Below are 18,169 nucleotides of genomic sequence, written 5' to 3'. Positions count from 1 at the left end.
GGAATACTGCATCCAGCTCTGAGGACCTCAACACAAGAAAGATGTGGAGCTGTTGGAACAAGTCCGGAGGAGGCCATGGAGATGATCCAAGAGCTGAAGCCCCTCTGGAGCCAGGCTGGGAGAGCTGGGGGTGTTCACCTGGAGAAGGGAAGGCTCCAGGGAGACCTGAGAGGTCCTTCCAGGACCTAAAGGGGCTCCAGGAGAACTGGAGAGGGACTTGGGACAAGGGAAGGAGGGACAGGACACAGGGAATGGCTTCCCACTGCCAGAGGACAGGGTTAGATGGGATATTGGGAGGGAATTCTTGACTGGGAGGGTGGTGAGGGACTGGGATGGAATTCCCAGAGACGTTGTGGCTGACCCATCCCTAGAAGTGTCCAAAGCCAAGTTGGAAGGGGTTTGGAGAAACTTGGAATAGTGGGAGGTGTCCCTGCCCATTGCAGGGAGTAGAACTGGATGATCTTTGAGTCCCTTCCAAACCAAAGCATTCCATGATTCCGTGATTCTATGAATGCTTCAGACAGTGACTGAAGGGATTGACTCTGTGGTGTTGGGGAATGTCCTCTGAAGGCATCCAAGATGGAAAGGTCTCTCTTTCACAGGCTGCAGGATGAACATGTTTTAACCTCAGGCTCCATATTTTTGGCTGTGGTACAGAAGTGGCTCCTGACTGTGCTGGAATCATGGAATGCTTTGGGTTGGGAGGGACCTGGAGGATCATCTTCTTCCAACCCCTTGCCATAGGCAGGGACACCAGGGATGTGGGTCCTCTCCATCCATTCCAAGATGGAAATGTGCCTTTTTCACAGGCTGCAGGATGAACATGTTTTAACCTCAGGTTCCATAGTTTTGGCTGTGGTACAGAAGTGGTTCCTAACTGTGCTGGAATCATGGAATGTTTTGGGTTGACAGGGACCTGGAGGATCATCTCCTTCCAATCAGAGCTGCTCTAGAGTTTTTTGTGACTTCTGGACTACATTCCATGGCTGAGACTGAAGGATCACCAGGAATATCAGGCCATGCCACTGATTTCTTATTGACCTGCTCCATACTCCCTCTCATTCCCACATTTCTTCCCCTCCCACACTCCATAAAACACCACATGAAAAGTCTCCTCTCAGTGGAGATGCTCTATTTTATTTGGACTGAGGAATCCACTTGAACCTTTCTAATTAGCCTTGTTTGGATGTGAATCCTCTCAAACCATCCAGAATGGAATGGTGCCTTTTCCACAGGCTGCAAGATGAACATGTTTTAACCTCAGGCTCCATATTTTTGACTGTGGTGCAGAAGTGGTTCCTAACTGTGCTGGAATCATGGAATGTTTTGAGTTGGCAGGGACCTGGAGGATCATCTCCTTCCAACCAGAGCTACTCTAGAGTTGTCTGTGACCACTGGACCACATCTCATGGACTGAGACTGAAGGATCATCAGGAATGTCGGGCCGTGCCACCGATTTCTTATCGACCTGCTCCATACTCCCTCCCATTCCCATGTTTCTTCCCCTCCTGCACTCCATAAAACTCCATGTGAAAAGTCTCCTCTCAGTGGACATGCTCTGTTTTATTTGGGCTGAGGAATCCACTTGAACCTTTTTAATTTGTGTTGTTTGGATATGGGGATAATTTTGATTGTGTTTTATGGGCGCCGGGTTCATTTTGCTTCCTGTAAATCGTCCCTTTAGTTACTGAGGCTTCTGGGAAGTTGTAAATTCTCCCTCCCTTCCTCTCTGTGGAGTTTACGTTGTTTTACAGCTTCATTAATAGGTTCTCTCCCTGCTCGGTTGATGAAAGTTATTGACCTAATCATAACCTATTAATTATGGCAGTAAATCCCCGCTCCTGGAAATGTTTTACTGGGCAAATGTTACTCGGAAAATCTGTGGGTTAAACTGCAGGTCCAAGAACTTTAAATCCACCCTTCACCGCCCTGGTCGTGGAGCTTCCTTGGAAGAGGCTCGGGATGGTTCTTATCCAGAGAAGATTCCTAAATATTGGCTCTGCATGGTTGGGTCTAACAAGGCAATTGGGGTGTGTTCCATGTTCTTCTACCTGGTAGAATCATGGAATCACTTCGGTTGGAAAAGACCTCTTAGATCAGTGAGTCCAACCATTCCCAGCACTGACCATGTCCCCAGGTGCCACATCCACATGGTTTTTAAATCCCTCCAGGAATGCTGGCTGCACTATTTCCCTGAGCAACCTCTTCCTGTGCTTGGGAACCCTTTCAGTGGAGAAATTTTTCCTGGTATCCAACTTAAACCTCCCCTGCTGCAACTTAAGGCCATTCCCTGTTTTTCTGTTGTTTTTCACTGGGGGGAAAGCACATTTAATAAGCAATATACTGACTTCTGTCCCAGGCTGCTGGACTATCAGAAGAAGGGGAATATTCCCAGGATCTTCCCAGAGAGGTTGTGGACTCCCCTGGAAATGTCCAAGGCCAGGTTGGAGCAACCTGGGATAGTGGGAGGTGTCCCTGCCCATAGCAGGGGGTTGGAAGTGGATGATCTCTAAGATCCCTTCCAACTCAAATCATTCCATCATTCTACAAAAGGCTTGGGATGAAAAAATCCCTGGAGATTTCACCCACCACCCACTGCCAACCTGCAAAGTCACTTCCAACCCAAACCATTCCATGATTCCACAAAAGGCTTGGGATGCAAAAATCCCTGAAGATTTCACCCATCACCTACTTGTGACCTTTGAGGTCACTTCCAACTCAAACCATTCCACGATTTCTCCAGGAAAAAAAGACGATAAAATATCACACAACCTGATTTTGTGAGGGAGGTTTTTTTGTATCCCTTAAAGCCAGAGGAGAAACATTTCTCTTCCCCAGATCTCCTCCTTCCAGAAGCAGGTTCTGCCCCATCGATCCCTCTGGAAGTGCCCCATCAGGAAACGTTCCCTGTAGCTCAGCTGCTGAGCGAGCAGCTCCCTTCTGCATCCCCAAACCTCCCGGGAAAACCGCTCTGCTTACGAGGCAGAGAGAGAAAGGTCTCCCAGGAATCCGAGTGCTTCCATCAGCCTTCCTGAGTAGCCATCCGTGGTAGGAACGGCGAGAGGTCCCAGCTGGGCTCCAGGACCCAGATTAAATGAGCGTTAGGAATTCGGATTTGCACACGGAGGGACGCACGTGGGTGTCTATCCGTGTGGATTCCTCCAGGGTCGCACCCCCGTGCACCTCACATTCCGAGTTCATGCCCTGTGAAAATGCTAAAAGGGCTTTTTCTTGTCAAGTACATCCCAAAATTTGTGGATGTTCATCATCCCAGTGCCATGGACCAGATGGGGAACTGCAAGGAATGGTCTGGAAGGGGGCAGGAGACAGGAATAAGGATGGGTGTTGTCCCAAAATCTCACAGCAAGCCCAGAGCGGTGCTGCAGGTTTGGATTAGATTTCAGAAAGGAATTCTTCCCTAGGAGAGTAGGGAGACCCTACTGGGGCACAGGTTTCCCAGAAAAAACTGTGGCTGCCCCATCCCTGGAATGTTCAAGACCGGGTTGGGACAGGGCTTGGAGCAATCTGGACTAGTAGGAAGGTGTCCCTGCCCATGGCAGGGGTAGGAAGGAGATGGATCTTGAAGGTCCCTTCCAACCCAAACCATTCCATGATTTTATGATTCTAGGAAGGTCCAAAGGAGGGATACCTGACCACCAGCTTTCCACACGGATCATTTTCCCTTGAACCCTCACTAATCTGCCTGTAGGGAAGTATCTGCTGCACCTTTGGGACAGTTTCCTTGGGCTCCCTCTGGAGTCAGGAGCTGGAGTCCAGGACATATCTCACCTCACTCCTTCCCGTGCTTTTCCAGCTGAGTCAACCCAACTCTGGATACCCCAGGGGGCAGAAAACGGTGCAGGGTTGCAGAATTAAAGACAGATGCAAGTTCTCCAGCCTACTGGCTTGGAATTCTGGATATGGGAGTTGAAATGGAAAAGAGCAGCTTTCCTGTCCTGCTTGGATAACCCCCCCAAGGCTCCCCCTGTTTCTCTGCTGCCATGGGAGAGACGAGGAGTTTTATTCCTCACGGAGCATCCCAATGCTGGAAGAGAGGATGAGGACCTGCAGGAGCAGCTCTCCAGGAAGGTCAGCCTTCCTTAGCATCCCTTTTCCCAGCTCCAAACCAAGGATGAGCCTTGCAGGAGAGTGTGGCCCAAGCTGTGGGGCTGCAGTGGGGAGAAGAGGAGCGTCAGAGCTCTGGGCACCCTCCAAGCTGGACAGAAATCTGAGTTTTTTGTGGAAATTCCTCTTCCTTCTGGAATTAGAAATGACTCCTGGCCCCAACCTCCAGCTCTCTCCCGACCCCCTTTCACTGGTGACAATTTGCTGTTAAATTAAACAATAATAATAGTTGGTAGCCAAAAATAGATGAATTGCTGATGAGGTGTTTTAGCAGATGCTGAAACTCTGTTCTACGATTCCTCTTCTTTTTTTCCCCCTCTGGATACCAAGGGATGAAATCACATTTTTCTGGAATTGCATGCTCCTGGAATTCTCACAGCACTGGAAAAGGGCAGGATTTGACCCTGGGGGCACCGCAGATGCCACCAAGTCTTTCAGAATTGTCATTTCTGGGGGCAGAGAGAGGGAAAAACAAAACCACTGGGAAAGGATTTTGGTCTCTCGGAGTGGGTTGTCTGTGGAGCCCAGGGATGGGAAGGAAGGGATGGAAAGGGACAAGGTGGGAGCGAAAGGATAGATCCAGGCTGGTGGGACTGGGGGATAAGAGTAGAGTTGGTGTTGAAAACACTGCTCTGTGCCCTGTTTGCTGCTCCTGGGCTGAGAACTGTGCAGCTCTTGGCATGGGAATAACCAAAAAGTGGCTGCAAAGCACTGGAATGAAGGAAATTCTTGGTGTATCCATAAGAAACCGTGTCCTCAGTACCTATGACAGCTCAGGATCGTTCTCCTGACCCCGTGGGATGAATCCAATGAGCTCCATCCGTGCCAAGAGAGCCCGGAAGGCGACAAGGAGGGAGTAGATTCCAGCACCTGGGATGGGCTGGGAATGCGGCTGGAGGTCACAGCTCATCTTGGAGCTGATTCCTTGGAGATGTGCCCTCCTGCTGCTCCTCCCCCAGCACACCCCTCCCGTCCCTGAGCCTCCATCCCTCCCTGAGAGACTCCTTCCCATCCGGAAGCGGGACCGGCCGGCGCAGCCGAGCGCCAGAGCTGTGGAGAGATGAAATCAGAGCTGCCCCAGCTTGGGTTGCAGGGCCGGCTTTCTGTTCCCATTAATAATTCAGGGATCCCCTGGGGATGGGAAGATGACATCATATCCCACCCTGTTCCCATCCCACCCTGCCTTTACCTTCCCTCTTTCTCATCCTTCTCTGGCAGCAAAGGAGTTGGGGACACCTTGGCACTATATTGTGCAACCCCCCTAGAAATAAAATTCCCAACCCCTGTTATCCAGGGGTTTGGTCTCCCCTTTGGCCAATCCCTGGAAGGAGAATAAACCCTGGGCATCATTCAGTCTCCAGCGTTTTCCTGGGGAGTTTGATCATCCTGTGATGGTTTTATCAGGTCGGTGAGAGCAGTTTGGTGTTGCCCTTCCATAGAAAGGATTAGAGGGCGAGACCATGGATAAAGATCCCAGAAAACTTCCTGGGAGAAAGCAAGGCCTGAGTCTCACGGCCAGAAGAGAGAAGAATGGTAAGGAAGGATCCTGTAGTGGGGAGCAGGGCTGGAAGTTTTTCCTGCTGGCTCCTGGGTGGAAGTTTAGGACCTAAAGCTTCTGCCCAGTGTCACCTCTAGTCCTGGAGCACGGTCACCCTCAGGACATGCAACCAAACCTCAGGGAATAACACTTTTTTGGGAGCAGAGGAGTGTTTATCAAACCAGGAAATCCCCCCATGGCCTTTTTTTCCCACAGGTTCAGTGCAAATCATGGCCTTTGGTGTCCAAGTCCACCCTTCTGGTTGTACTGGCAGTGGGTTGGGAAACATCTTGGCAGGATCCAGAGGGACCAACAGATCATGGAATCACAAAATCATAGAGTGGTTTGGGTTGGGGGGAACCTTAAAGACCATCCAGTTCCAAACCCCTGCCACGGGCAGGGACACCTTCCATTATCCCAGGTTGCTCCAAGTCCCGTCCAACCTGGCCTTGGACACCTCTTGACATCTCCGAGCACTTTCTGAATGCTTTGCCAGAGGAACACACCAAGGAAGGAACAGCTTTCATAGGAGAAGGCCAAAAAAACCTCTTTGCATGTGACTTGTTGAACCCTTCCTGCGTTTTGGAGACACTCTGATACCCCAATTTTATTCCCTATTTTCCCTTTTTTCCCCACTTCCTCTCTGCAAGGTGCATTTTTCCTGTGGTATCAGTTTCCATGGGGCTTTTGGGATCAACCTGGAGCAGTTCAGAACCACTATAAACCACCTGGCACCATCTCCAGCTGTGGCACCACTTAGATATTCCCAACAGCTGGATTTGCCAGAGGAGATGAACCTGAAGGATGGGTTTGAGCCAACCTTACTGAAACTGTGTCCGTGCTCAGCCCCACGTGTCCAAATCCCACCCTTTGGAAGGGTGATGGGACTCCAGCTGCTCTGAAATCCGCACCTTGGTGCTTCCCAAAAGCTGGATGAGGAGTTGCTCTGGATTTGCAAAAGGCTTTGGAGCTGCTGGCAAACACACCCTCGACCCTTCCTGGCCTGAAGCCCTTTATTTAAAGTTTTATTTGGGAGAAAAGGACTTTTCTGGGTGCATGGCATGATTTTTGGGACAGGAGCTGGACTGGGTGATCCTGATGAGTCCCTTCCAACTCAGCACCTTCTGGGATCTGCTGGACCTCTACTCCACCTTCCAGCACATCCCTGCAGTTTCCAAAACAACCCAAATCCCCCTTATCCTGTCTTATTCTTCATCCTGTAGCTGCACAATTCCCGAATCGGGCCCTGTACAGATAATTTTACACCCTATTTAATTTCTGCATTCCCCTTTTCCCCCCCCGGTGAAGACTTCCAAGTGTTAACCCCAAGAAACTCTGTCTGAGGCATCTGATTTATCCCTCTCCTAACCCCAGCTTTATTTCCTGGGCTTGGTTCTAACTGCTGATGTTACCACTCCAGTTTAACTGACTGATTTATCCACACTCACCTCCTCCCCACCCTATTATTTCATGGCACGGGTTTTAAATGTTAATTTTAATAATAAAAGTTTTACGCCCCCTGTGCTTTTCTGCCCATGCTGCGCCTGACACGGGGCCATTATTTCATTGCACGGGGGGTTTTAAAAGCTAATGTCATAATGCTGGTTTAATTGGGGGATTTATTCCTGCTCGGGCAGCTCCTGGAAGTGGTGGCAAGGAGGAGGAAATCGGTGGTTGGTGACAACATCTCGCCCAGTGTTTGGTGGGAAGGGCAGGTTCCTGAAACCAAAGTCGAGAAGGAGAAGGGCTGGTTTTCTCAAGGAGGTGTCCAAGGCTTCCAAAAGGAACGTGGTGCATCGTGTTCCATCATCCCTGATGGGGGGAGATGGAATAATAGGATTATTTAGGTTGGAAAACTCCTCTAAGACCGAGTCCAACAGTTAACCCAGCTCTGCCAAGGCCACCACTAACCCACGTCCCCAAATACCACGTTTACACGTCTTATAAATCCCTCCAGGGGTAGAGACTCCACCACTTTCCTGTTCCAGTGCTTGAAAATCCTTTTGGTAAAGAAATTGTCCCTAGTCCCCAACTTAAACCTCCCCTGGGATGACTTAAGGCTGTTTCCTCTTGTCCTATTACTTCTTTCCTGGGAGAAGAGCCCGAATCCCACCTGGCTCCCCCCTCCTGCAGGGAGTTGCAGAGAGGGAGAAGGTCCCCCCTGACCCTCCTTTTCTCCAGGATGAGCCCCCCCAGCTCCCTCAGCTGCTCCAGACCCTTCCCAGCTCTGTTCCCTTCTCTGGACATGCTCCAACCCCTCAGTGTCATTCTGGTCTCCATGGCAGGGTCTTCTCTCCCTCTGGCATAGGTGGGACCGGTGGAACAAATATTCCTGGGTGTTCTGCACCAGCTGAACCAGGAAAGGGAATTTGAGGGCAGCAGGTCAAGGAGAAAGTCCACATCCCATGGCTGGGGGAGTTGTACATCGTTATCCATCTGTCTGGACTCCCAGACCTGCTGCAGCTTATCCCAGGTCAGCTGGTGAGGGATAAAGGTTGGGATCATGTTAGATTGGATCTCAGGGAAAGGTTTTTTCCCCCAGAGGGTGGTTGGGCACTGACCAGGCTCCCCAGGGCAGTGGGCACTTCCCAAACCTGCCAGAGCTCCAGGAGCATTTGGACAATGCTCTCAGGGACAGGGTGGGATTGTTGAGGTGTCCGTGCAGGGCCAGGGGTTGGACTGGATGATCCTTGTGGGTCCCTCCCAACTCAGGACATTCTGAGTTTTTATGATTGTCTGAAATACAGGATTCAAGGTACAGCTGGGCCAAAGTGTGGAGCTGCTGGGCTGGGGACAAGGAGCAGCACCAAAGGGGCCAAGTGGTGGCAACGTGGTTCATTCACCTTTAGTGGCTCGACCCAAAGATCTCCTGAGTGGCTGCCGAGGGTGATTGGATTGCTGTGACAGGAACTGGGGAGTTGCTGATGCAGAGAACAAGGGTCCTAAAGCTGCACTGCCAGCAAAACGCCACCCCGATGTATCAGAGAGACAGAGCCGGCGGCAAGGAGAACCTCTGCCTCCCCAGCATCACCCAGGCTCGAGATCAGGCTCAGGATGACCTTCCTCTGCCTCCAAACTGGCCAAAACCCCTTTTTAATTCCATCACAGAGCACCCAGACTCTTTTCTGCGAGTTGCTGTTAAGTGGTGCCTGTTTTTGGGAACCCAACTCCCCCTGGCCCTGGGGATGGAGGGAAAAGGTTCGTGTGAACCACCACAACCCCTCCAATGTGGTTTCCACCGGCCTTGAGCCACCTGGATGTGGCCTGGCCATGAAAAACGTCCCTGGCCTGATTTATTTGCTGCTGGAGGTGCAGAAAGAGACCACAGGAGGTGTCTGAGCACCTGCAGACGCGACAGAACAGCTTTGAGACACCAGAAAAAAAGGGGTTGCACCCGTTCCTCTGGTGGCACAGCTGGACCCTGTGCCCGAAGCACCCACCTGGGCATCAACAGAGTCGTGGAAACAAGGCTGAGCTCTTTGCCTTCCGGTGACCTCTGTGTTATTTGCTGTCAACACCAGAAACAAAGCTTTGCTTTGGATCCTGTTCCTCTTTTTTCTTTGTTTTCCCTTGGATTAAGAAATTCTCCCATTACCAGAGACACTTAAAACTCAATTGAATAAACACCTCGGGCACTTCTTTCTCGCTATCAGCCAGAGGGGAAAAAGAAAGAAAAAAAAAAAGGAAAAAGAAGGAAGAGCCAAACCAGCAGAAAAAGTAAACGTTTGACAGGATAAATGGAATAAATACCAATAACGCTCGTTTCCATCCTTCTTTTTGGCCTCATCCAGCTTATCGTGCCAAGATAGCGAAAATCCAATTGAATTTTAATAAAATGACGGGGCCCCCATTACCAAAAATCCAACGGAGAGGCCAGAAAGGGCCCCTGACTTCAAATCGATGCCGGCAAAGACGGGCGACATCATCAAAGTTATATTAGCCTTAATAGTCAATCCATTAATGAAATCTCCCGGTTATTTAAAACAAAAAAATAAAATAAAAAAAAGGCTTTTGGAGGGTTGTAGTTTTTTTGTTTGTGTGTGTGTGTGTGGGGGGGGGTTTGTGTTTGTTTTTTTTTTTTTCCTTTTGCCTGCTGAAGTTTTCCAGCAGGCTTTGGATTTTTTTTTTTTTTGTCCCACCCCGTGGCTCTCTCCCACCTTCCCCGGCCCCCATTAGGGGCCGTTTATCGAAGTGACAGTCGCCTTTATGTCCGAAGAGTGGGGGAGAAGGGAGAGGTGCCGAGGCCACGGGAGATGAAATGTTGCCGAGATATGAATTTTGATAGGAAGTCGATACCCTCTGTCCCTTTCAATTAAAAAGGAGCAGAGAACACCGAGGGCAGATGGGCAACATTTCAGAGCCCATAAAATCAAACGGGGGCGGGGAGGGGAGAAAGGGAATGTCCGGCTGGGCTTCAATCTGCCTCCCTTCCTTCTGGAATGTGGTTTTATCTTAACGCTTTCCCTGCTGGGCCATCCCTCTCCTCTGTCTGGGATGGTCTTGGATGCTGAGAACCCCTTCCATGAGGGGTTTGTAGGTGGATGTGCCACCTGCTTCTGAGCTCTCCAGTCCATGTGGGGACAATCGTGTGGTCACCTCGGTTGGGAACCTCTGCTTGTCACCTCTTGGCCAGGTGCTGCTTTAGAAGCATAAAATTCCTAAGGTTGGAAAAGCCCTCTAGGATTTTTGAGTCCAGTCATTCCCCCGGTACTGCCGAGGCCACCAGTAAATTGTGTCCCCAAATGTCACATCTGCGTACCTTTTAAATATCTCTGGGGATGGGGACTCCACCACCTCCCTGGGCAGCCTATTCCAGTGCTTGACAACCTTTTCCCTGCAGAAATTTTTCCTGTTATCCAAATTAAACCTCTCCTGGTGCAGCTTAAAAACATTTTCCTCTCTTCCTGTCCTTTGTTCCCTGGGAGCAGAGCCCATGGATCCCCCCTCCTGTCAGGGAGTTGCAGAGCCAGAAGGTCCCCCCTGAGCCTCCTTTTCCCCAGGCTGAGCCCCCCCAGCTCCCTCAGCCCCTCCTGGTGCTCCAGACCCTTCCCCAGCTCCGTTCCCTTCTCTGGACACTCTCCAGCCCCTCAATGTCTTTTTTGTCATGAGAGGTCTAAAATTGATCCCAGGATTTGAGGTGTGGCCTCACCAGTGCCGAGGACAGAGGGACAATCCCTGCCCTGGTCCTTCTGGATGCACCATGGCTTGTACTAGCCAGGTGCCATTGACCTTCTAGGTCACCTGGGCACACCTGGGTTCATGTTCCTCCACTGTCAACCAGCACCCCCAGGTTCTTTTCCCATTTTCCAACCACTCTTCCCCAGTCCTGGAGCGTTCCATGGGGTTGTTGTGACCCAAGGGCTGGACCTGGCCCTTGGCTTTGCTGAATCTCACCCCGTTGGCCTTGATCCATGGATCCAGCCTCTCCAGATCCCTCTGCAGAGCCTTCCAGTAAGTCACTCCCACCCAACCTGATGTCACCTGTGACCCTCCTGAGGGTGCACCAAGGTGCCCTTGGGTCTCCTCCGTGCACTGCTCCAGTTTTGGATCATTTCACCCTCACCGGGAAGTGCTTCCTCTTTGCCCCTGCCTGAACTTCCCATCAAAGGACTGGTTTAAACCAAGGCGGAGACTTCTTCATCCTTCCCTGATGATTCTCAGGCAGTTATTTAACCCTTGGTTATCCCACTTTTCCAGCTCTTGGGGAAACGCCGCTGGAAATAAACGGCCGGAGTCGTGCGACCGTGACCGATGCCACCTTCTGCCTCCCAACCGTCTGTTCCCACCCTCTCCTTGGGCTGCTCCTCACCCCCTCCTCCCCCAAGAGAAACCCAATCTCCCCTCCTCAGTGTCACCTGAAAGTGGGATCTGCTTTCAGTCCCATCCCACTCTGTTCCCGCCGGCGGCGCGGACTAAGTGGCTCTGTCGCCCTGTCGGAAAGCTCAGCAGAATTCCTGGCTCCAAGGGAGCTGGGAGATGCACCTGGATAGGCCATGGAGAAAGGTTAACTCTTTGGGATCCCTCCTTGCTGGGTCCTGCTCCTGGAACACGGGACAGGAAGATGTGGTGGATCAGTTGGAAATACCCCCGGGATCAGAATACTCCAGACTTAGAAACACAAAGGAGAGGGGAGGACACCCCAAATTTTGGAGGCCTGAGAGGGTTTCATGGTGTGAGAACATCAAGAAAACTCCATTTAATTCTGGTATAAGAGACTCAGGGCAGGGAGGTGATGGAATTGTGTCTCCTCTGGCTCCAGAGGACAATGGCTTTATCTCCAGCTGTTTGAAGAAAGACCCTGGGAAGGTGTGAAATGTCTCATTCATGGATTCCTGGGGATTTCTTCTTTTCTGAGACTGGAAGAAGAACTGCATGACTTCATCCAAGAGCTCCAGTTAACCCAGTGCTGCAAGTGGTGGTCAAGCTGGGAATCCCGAAGCAGGATTTGAACCCACCTTGTAGCAGATGAGGCAGAGCCTTCATCTGAATCCACTTCCAAAGGGGGTGCAAATGGAACAAAAGAGTCTTTGGGAAGTGCCAGACCAGTTCACCCGGACATCTGCAAGGGAATTCACTTTGGGGAAAGTGTCTGTGCCACCCCCTCCATGCCGTGCCCAGGGTCACCGACACCCAGGCCCACCAGCCTTTCTCATCCAAATTCCTCATCCCAAGGTGCAAACCAAGAGGTCTCTGTGCAGATCTGGGCTGTCTCTACCCAGAATATCATGGAATAAAATCCCAGAATCACTGATGTTGGAAAAGAGCTCCAAGGTCATTGGGTCTCAACCTGTGGCTGATGCCCATCTCGTCCCCCAGCCCAGAGCACTGAGTGCCACGGCCAGGCCTTCCTTGGACACCTCCAGGGATGGGGACTCCAAACCTCCCTGGGCAGCCCCTTCCAATGCCTGACAACCCTTTCCATGAAGAAATTCCTCCTGATGTCCAACCTGACCCTCCCCTGGCACAGCTGGAGGCCGTTTCCTCTCCTCCTGTCCCTTATTCCTGTCAGGGAGTTGTAGAGAGCAAAAAGGTCCCCCTGAGCCTCCTCTTCTCCAGGATGAACCTCCCCAGCTCCCTCAGCTGCTCCTGCTGCTACAGCCCCTTCCCATCTCCATTCTCTTCCCTGGACACGCTCCAGCCCCTCAATGTCCTTCTTTTCATGAGGGACCCCAAAGTGTCCCCAGGATTCGAGGTGTATGTTCAAATTAACACCTAATTAGTGTCCCTCGCTCATTAAAACCATCCAAATGTGGAATATGAGGATGGGAATCCCTGAGAGGGCAGGTTTGGGGGTATGGGGGGAAGAAGTGCTGGGTTTGGGTGGGAATTTTCATTGTGGTTTGGAGTTGTAGGAGTTCCAGGCTGAGAGAGGAAAGGAAGTGGTGGCTCCCGGGAGGAGACACGAAAGGGAATTTAAAAGCGTCCAGGTGATCGGAAACATCCCAAAAACTCACATCCGGGTTTTCCTGCTAAACTGGCCCTCCTGAGGGATGTGCTGACTTCCCAATAAACTGGATTTCCAGCTGGATAACAGGGTGAATCCAGGATGCAGAGCAGAGGTGGGAAAAAGTTGTAGGATTCACCTTAAAACAGAGATGGGACAGGGCAATGGATATGGGACCAGGTTTGGGATCTTCAAGAATTCCCATATCCCAAAGATTAGGAATAACTGAGAATCCCAAATGGCATCTGGAAACAAGCCCAAAGCAGCAGGAAAATGCAGAAATTTGCTGTTCTGCTCAGCACAGAATGTGGATTTTTCCAAGAAGGAACCAGTGCCTCCTGTTCTGTTCGTGGAATTACGTCCCCTGAGGGATGTGCTGGCTTCCCAATAAATTGGATTTCCAGCTGGATAACAGGGTGAATCCAGGATGCAGAGCAGAGGTGGGAAAACGTTTTAGGATTCACCTTAAAACAGAATTGGGACAAGGCAGTGGGTGCATGACCAGTTTTAGGAGCTTCAAGAATTCCCATATCCCAGAGATTAGGAATAACTGAGAATCCCAAATGGCATCTGGAAACAACCATCTGGAAGGTGAAAAACAAGCCCAAAGCAGCAGGAAAGTGTAGAAATTTGCTGTCCTGCTTGGTACAGAATGCGGATTTTTCCAAGGAGAAGCCAGTGCCTCCTGTTTTGTTCATGGAATTACATTGCAAAGGGCTGTTGGGAATAATTCTGGATATTTCCAGGACTGTGATACAGGTGTGGGTTTAATAAACTAGAAACTTATTGTGCAGCCTTTCCCAACCCAAATACTCCAAGGATTGGAGGCAAAACAGTTCTGCAAAGCTCTGCCTTGGCTTTGGGCCTGGAAATGAGGAAGAGCATTAACTCAGATGCGCTGGAGGCAGGGCCTGGCACGGGGAATTTTGTTAAGTACTTAATGGACACAGAATTTGGGCAGCCCTGTGGCACCAGCTCCTGCTAACTCAGGGGTTTCAGCGTCCCCGTGGGATTCAGGCTTGGATAGAAGCGCTCGGAGAGCAGACACCCTCTGGATGAGCACTGGGATGGCTGTGGGGGGTGAAAAACCTGGATGCTGGAGGGTTATTAACTCAGACACGGGGAATTCTGCCCTGCCCTTGGCACCATTAGCATTCCTTGCTCCGTATTCTTCCCACTCCTGCAGCATCCTTGGCTGGCATCCCTCTTTCCTCGCTCTGCGAGAGCTAATGAGGTCAAACCCCTCGGTGGGAAGCTGATAACAAGGAATAATTCCTGGATTTCCGACTCAGCAGAGGTTGGTGCCACTGGGAGAGTGACATTGTTTATTAAAAAAAACCCCTTTGTGGCCAAATCTTTAAGGATTCCCCTGTCCTGCTTTGCCCTCCCTCCTTATCCCGTTGTTCCCTGACATTCCCAGCGTGGAGCAGCTGGAGAATAATAAGTGAACCTTCCTGCTTTGGTCTCCCAGGCTCTGCTGGAGGCCAAGGGAGGTTAATAACTCACCATACCTGGAAATATCGAGGAAGGAGACGGGGAAAAAGAGAGCTCCATCCTTAATCTGACAGTAGAAAATGATGGGAAACAGGAGATCTGATTCCTTCTCTCCAGTGCTCCCTGCAGGAGCAGCTTCCAGGCCATTCATGAAGGGAAAGCTGCAAAGATTATCATTGATATCCTGGAGATTAGTTGGATAAATCCAGGCTGCAGAGGAACACACAGAGTGTCAGGTCTTGTGGCTGCTGTGGAACACTCCGGGTCTGTTGAGGGAGCTGATCCAATTTGCATCCATAAAACTGATCCGTGGGGCTCGGATGGGTTTGGAAACACATGGACTGGAGATACTTTAAGCCCATCACTCCCTGCCCATCTGGACTCACAGCCCTGCTGCAGAGTGTCCCAGGTGAGCTGGATAAAGCTTGGGATGATGCAAGGTTGGATATGCATCATAGATATGGATATGCTGGATAAAGGTTGGAACGACGGAAGTCTTTCTTTTGGGGGTTGGGGGCATGGAAAATCTTCCTGGAGGAGCAGGAATGTGGGATCATTTATTAAACGACTCCCAGTAAAGTCTGTGGGAGACTTAAAAGGATGCAGATGGGTCATGGAATCACAAAATATCCTGAATGATCCACAAGGATCATTGAATTCAACTCCTGGCCCTGCACAGGACAATTCCAACAATCCCAGGTGCGCGAGAGTGTTGTCCAAATGCTCCTTGAGCCCTGGCAGTGCCATGAGCATTTCCCTGGGAAGCCTGGAACAAATTCCAGTGCCAAACCACCCTCTGGGGGAAGAACCTTTTCCTAATATCCAACCTAAACCCACCCTGACACAACTTCAGACCATTCCCATGATAAGTCATCCAGGATGGAGCCAGAGGTTGCTCCTGGAAGCCCTCACCTGGATAACCTTGAGATGCTTGAAAAGTGTTAGGATACTTCCAAAAACCCACAGCAGGAGAGAGAGAGTTTTTTCATGACAATTTGCAAATAGAAATCCTTCAGATTTTTTATTTTTTAACTAAAAATCACATCTCTTTTTCCACGAGTTTAGTACAAAAACCCTGTGCTCCAAACTGCCCTTCCTTGAGGGAATGAAACAGAGATTTCCAGAGGTCCTATCCAGAATCATAGAATCATTGAATCACAGAATCAGCTGGGTTGGAAAAGACCTCTGAGATCATCAAGTCCAACCCTTGATCCAACCCCGCCATGGTTCCCAGACCATGACACTGATGCCACATCCAGTCTCATCTTAAACACCTTCAGGGATGGAGAATCCACCTCCTCCCTGGACAGCCCATTCCAATGGCTGATCACTCTCTCTGGAAAGAATTTCTTCCCAATATCCAACCTAAATCTCCCCTGGCACAGCTGGAGACCGAGCCCTCTCGTCCTGCTGCTGGTTCCTGGGAGCAGAGCCTGAACCCCCGCCTGGCTCCCCCCTCCTGTCAGGGAGTTGCAGAGAGTGAGGAGGTCTCCCCTGAGCTTCCTCCTCTCCAGGCTGAGCCCCCCCAGCTCCCTCAGCCTCTCCTCACGGGAATTGTGCTCCAGACCCTTCCCCAGCCTCGTTACTCTTCTCTGCACCTGCTCCAACCCCTCAATGTCCTTCCTGAACTGAGGGCCCAGAGCGGGACACAGCACTCCAGGTGAAGCCTCACAGGGGCAGAATCCCTTCCCTGTTCCTGCTGCCACACTCTTCCTGATCCAGGACAGGATCCATTGGCCTTCTTGGCCACCTGGGCACACTCTGGCTCATGTTCAGCTTCCTGTCCATCCAAACTCCCAGGTCCCTTCCTGCCTGCCTGTTCTCCAGCTAGTCTGTCCTCAGCCTGTAGCGCTGCCAGGGGTTGTCGTGTCCAAAGTGCAGGACCCGGCACTTGGCCTTGTTGAACCTCATCCCGTTGGAATCAGCCCACGGATCCAACCTGTCCAGGTCCTTCTGCAGAGCCCTCCTGCCTTCCAGCAGATCAACACTCCCCCAGCTTGGTGTCATCTGCAAATTTGCTGATGATGGACTCAATCCCCTCATCTAAATGATCAATAAAGACATTAAACAGGACTGGGCCCAGCACTGATTCCTGGGGACACCACTGGTGACTGGATCTCAACTGGATGCAGCTCCATTCCCACCACTCTGGGCCTGATCCTCAGCCAATTCCCAACCCAGCAGAGAGTGCCCCTGTCCAAGCCTTTTCCAGGAGTGTCCTGTGGGAGATGGTGCCCAAGGCTTTGCTGAAGTCCAGACAGACACATCCACACCTTTCCTCATCCCCCAGACGAGTCACCTGGTCATAAAAGGAGCTCAGGTTGGTCAGACAGGACCTGCCCCTCCTAAACCCATCCTGGCTGGGTCTGATCCCTTGTCCATCCTTTGGGTGCCATGGGAATGCCCTCAGGATGATCTGCTCTGTGACCTTGCCAGGCACTGAGCTCAGGTTGAGGGACCTAGAGATTCCAGGGTCCTCCTTCCCGCCCTTTTCGTGTAAATCATCCCTGAGAATGTGAAGAGGAAAGAAGGGGATCCTCAGCCCTGACTGTCAAAGGTTGTTTTGGTTCCTTTTTTGGACTCAGTGTCCATGAGGCAGAACCCGCCGGTTCCCATCAGCACAAATGGCACCTCCTGTCTCTCCTCCTCCAAACTCCAAAGCCAAAATCACATTTGGAGCCCAAACAGAGCAGGAATGCAAAGGATGCTGGAAGGGAACCAGCCTTTGGAACTGTTCTCCTGCTCAAGGAGAATCCAGGAGGGAAAAACTCCGGTTTTTCCTCTGTTCCTTTGGCTCCATTGGCTGTGGGAAAGGGGTGGGAGCAACCATCCTCACCTGAGAGCTGGTTGGATTTGGGATGTGACGTCCAACACTGGCCAAACCATGATATTTTATCCCTTGATCCATCCCAGAGGGATGTCCTTAGGAAGGAGGGACATTGTTATTGTCATTTTGGCCTGGGCTGGAGCTGTTAAACGATGGAGAATTCATGGATTATTTTTAATTTCCTCAAATAATGGGCTCGATTTGGATTTTAACAGCAAATAAAGGTCCTTTCTCACTGTTTTTTTGGTCTCTTGCTGCCTGATCCTCCTTGGTGGAGCAGCACTGAAATGCTGGAATGCTGCTGGAATGGCTGGGAAACAAGAGAGATTTGGGGATGACCCCAAATCCATGTGGTCACCGAGGCCAGGGATGTGACTCTGTTGTCCTTTTACCCCTCAAGGTGATGGATTGGGCTGATGAAGCACCTTAAAAAGCCAGGAGAAAACAGGGAAAGTGGAATTTTATGCCTGGCCCACCCTGTCTCCCAACCCATCTTCACCAACACATCCCAAAAATAACTGAACCCCAAAATAATGTTCCTTGATTTCCACCAAACCCAGCAAAGAAATGGGAATTGCAGGGAAGGGAATGACTTTCCTGCAAGGTTTGCAAAAAAAAGGGGGTTTTGGGGGCAGAAAAATAAGCTTTCAAGAGAGGCCAGGGATCTCTGAGGGCACTTGGAGACATCAGAGGAGAGGGGAGGGTCTGGAAAAAATCACCAAAATTCAGTTTTCCACAGCAG

This window comes from Corapipo altera, unplaced genomic scaffold (genome assembly GCF_003945725.1).
Source record: "Corapipo altera isolate COAL_440 unplaced genomic scaffold, ASM394572v1 206, whole genome shotgun sequence".
Lineage (NCBI taxonomy): Eukaryota > Metazoa > Chordata > Aves > Passeriformes > Pipridae > Corapipo > Corapipo altera.
The sequence above is the reverse complement of the archived record's forward strand: the minus strand, read 5'-3'. Positions refer to the sequence as shown.